Source organism: Porites lutea, chromosome 1, assembly GCF_958299795.1.
Source record: "Porites lutea chromosome 1, jaPorLute2.1, whole genome shotgun sequence".
Lineage (NCBI taxonomy): Eukaryota > Metazoa > Cnidaria > Anthozoa > Scleractinia > Poritidae > Porites > Porites lutea.
In genome coordinates, this window is record NC_133201.1 from 48,420,432 (window position 1) to 48,424,063 (window position 3,632).

General features: G+C 41.2%; 1 pseudogene; it reads right to left on the reverse strand.

Annotated features, from left to right (window-relative positions):
* Positions 1-718: 718 nt before the first annotated feature.
* Positions 719-2,724, reverse strand: LOC140939215 (uncharacterized; annotated as a pseudogene).
* Between the last annotated feature and the right edge of the window lie 908 nt (positions 2,725-3,632).

Sequence of the window (3,632 nt, forward strand, 5' to 3'; positions counted from 1 at the left end):
TGAAAGAATTATAAAAAATTGGTTTTACTTAGGCCATATTTCCTTTGAAGTTATCGAAAATTAGGAGGTGCCTATCAACTTCTAAGGTGGGATCTGACAGTACAGAGCACAAGAACGCATCGACCGGATCACTTTCTTTCTAGTAATTACAGTCGACTCCCGCTAACTCGAACCTCGCGTTAACACGAACCAAAATCGATTTCCCCTGGATTTCCTTCATACTTTCACTGTAATTTTACCCCAGGTAACTCGAACCCTCGATAACTCGAACTCCCGCTAACTCGAACCAATTTTCGTTTCGCCTCAGGTCATTTTCTATATAATTTTACCCTCGATAACTCGAACCATGTTTTGAGCCGGGGGGGGGGGGGGGGGTACTCCCTTATAAGGGAGCCCTTAAAAAGTCGGGAAAAAAGCCGCCTACTGGCGTCCGAAACATTGAATTTTGGATTTCCTATTAACGTGTTGTAGGACTATAGTTTACTAATGGAGGCTGATGTTGATTGTCACCGGCTAACGTACTTTACTTCTCAAAACAGTAAAACGCATGCTCTATTTAGGCTATATGTTTTGTTACGTTACGTTCTGATTTAAAATCTAGAAGTATCTTTTAATTTTCACTTGACATTTCTACAATTAAATGTGATTAAATGTTCACTGTGCAATAAGAACTGTTTTTTACCTGGCTCTCGGCTATTTTCTTCGAGCTCCCGATAACTCGAACTCCCGATAACTAGAACTTTTTTCGATTTCCCTTGAAGGTTCGAGTTATCGGGAGTCCACTGTACTGAACTAATTTTTTTAAACAATGTCATAGGATTTTATTTATCAGCAAACTATCGTGAACTACAGGTTCGGTTTCCAAGAATTGCACGATCGATTACAGAATTCACAGTTTTCTCTTAAGCAAAACAAATCAGTAATAGTAATAATAATAATAATAATAATAATAATAATAATAATAATAATAATAACATTTACTCTTATAGCACCATTTCCATTGCTGTCCAATGGCGCTTTACAACAACAATTGTTCAATAATCTGTTTCACTTAATGTCCGTCTAGAAAGAGGAGTGAAAGGGCAGTGTACAATTAAAATTAAACCTTTTGGCTGTATGGGGGTCATTTTTGGCTCGAACGATTGCAAAGAGATATTCTGTAAAGTACAATACAGACACCACGGTAGAAACTATATTAGCGATTAGGTGGGAACGCATCTTCTTAGAGTTCCACACTCTTAGAATAGCGACGTTGAAAATTGTCACCTGGAGCCACATGGACAGAGTATTCACAACTACATCTATGGTCAGGCCAGTAATACAACGCTCGAGAAATCCCCAGACAAGCTTCGAAACGGAAGGTCTCGCGCCATCAGGGTACATATACCGATAGAATTGGATAAACCACACAGCGGAGACTAGGGCTGTTGGTTCTGTGAGGAGAAGCTGAATGCTTACATCCGCAACGAAGCGCATGCTTCGAGGCGTTCGAGCTTTTGCAGCGTGAAAGTTTCTCGTTTGTGTTCGGTTGTTGCAGCGTGACAAGAGTTTATAAGTGTACTCATATATGTAATCTCGCATGGTAACGGTTAAGCGTTCAACAAGATCGACCAATGCATGACCAAGTCCCAAGGCAGCGAAGAGTGAAAAGTTTGTCAATTCTGCCTGCATTACACGGAATACCACAGCTGAGCTCGAGTACAGCGTGCTCGCCAAAAGGTACAAAACTCCTGGGTGAACGAGGTCGAACTTCGGCGCAGCTGCGCGAGCCATAACTTTGGGAATAGAGATAATTAGTGGGCTTGCACCAGCAATCAGTACTTTCTCAATCTCACCTTTCTTGTTATACCATGGAAAGATGTAGTAAACCAGTAAAAACGTGGCAGGTATACCAGTTACGAATTGCAATGCTAGCACACTGGTGACCTTCAACAGTTTTGTTTTGCTGTAGATTTGTACAGGTATGATGTGCTTGGCTATAAATCAAGCTGTTGCTAAGCACTATTGAGGCAAATAGAACATTTAGAGGGTAAGACATCCAGGGGCGTTTATAGATGCCGAATACCTGTAAAAATAGTCGATAACAGGCGTCCATGAAGGCAGCGAGGAGATTGATCGTTATAATTAAAAGGTTGAGTTCCTTCATCGTTGAAAACCCAAACATGCACAGCATAATAAAAAAATGCCAAAGCTGGATAAAGAATCCTTCAACGGCCTGTCCGGTGACTCGTATACTCTGGATCATTTTTGGCATGCTGTTCCAAGTGAATGTCTTTTCGTAGCACAAATCCGCTATGTTGAAATCTAAAACCACAACAGTAATCGCGAGTAAAGCAATGCTGGAACCCCATAAGAAATGCATCGCAAACACCGTTTTGAAACACATCACAAACGACTTCCAAGGGGCAGGCCGGGAGAGTTTCCACGCCATACTACCGGAACATCCAGGCGGAGGATCGAATTCCTGAAATATTGTGTCGCTAGCGTTTTCAGGATCAAACTTTGTAAAGTCGTTTAAGGCGTCAGTTTCTGGAAGCAGTCGTTCTACCTCCTGGCTATCACTGTTATTTATGTCTTCCTGATCTTGTCTACAATGAGTTGTAACGGAAGAGTTTTCAAGAACGCTTCCCGCAAAACTTTCAGCTATGTAGACAAAAAATGCCACTAAGGCTTCCAACATGATGTTTCGCTTGACTTGCCTAGTTGCTGAAAATGTCAGTTCTCTTTCCGCGAAACTGAAAGCCAAAGCCGGAAGAATCTTCAAGCCCTTGGATGCGCACGCACAGGTGTGTTTCGCTAATCTGCTATATATATGTTGTGGCCAAATTTTATCGTTTGTTTAAATTTTATTTTATTTTTTGTTTCAAACTCATTCGCATTCATTATCATACCCCCCCAAAAAAGGAAACAAAATTTACATGACCGAGGAGACTGAATTGAACCACAACATATACACTGTATATCTGTGTTAAGGAGGGGAAGTCTACCTTGATCTCTTTGGGCATAATTCGTCACTACGACCAGAATTTTTCATATATTTTCCTATGAAAGCACTGCCAGCATAACTTGCACTTTTTGGCCCGTATTGCAGCTCAAAATTGTCATTCACTGATCATGCAACCAAGGTTTTTTGGCCCGATACAAGTGTTACGGTCACAGTTTGAGTTTGTAATTATCGTGAATTGTTGTCACTTTCTTGGGACCGTGACCTCTTTTCTGCGGGATTCAAAGCATGCTCATAACTCAAGATAACTATTGAAACTCGGTTATCTAAGATTGCGTCGGCATGCTAGTTGTTAATTGTTTCTTGATTGCGTTTTTAAAGAGGGTCTGTTGGGGGGGGGGGGGGGGGGGGTGAGGGGGTCCATATGTCGGTTGTCGGTTAAAATTTCATTACTTTGTGGCTTGTCAGTTAAAATTTTCGACCTTTGTCTGTAGGCGGTAAATCTAGGTTAATGATTAAAAGGAAGTTACTTATTTCTTTCGGATTTGGCCCTTCCATTGCCCAATGGTTTAAAACCTTTTATAACAACACTGAAAGCTGTATTATGAACAACGGCTGGTCAAGCAACTTCTTTTCGGTCCACAGGGGTGTCCGCCAAGGCTGTCCTCTCTCTCCTTATCTTTTTATT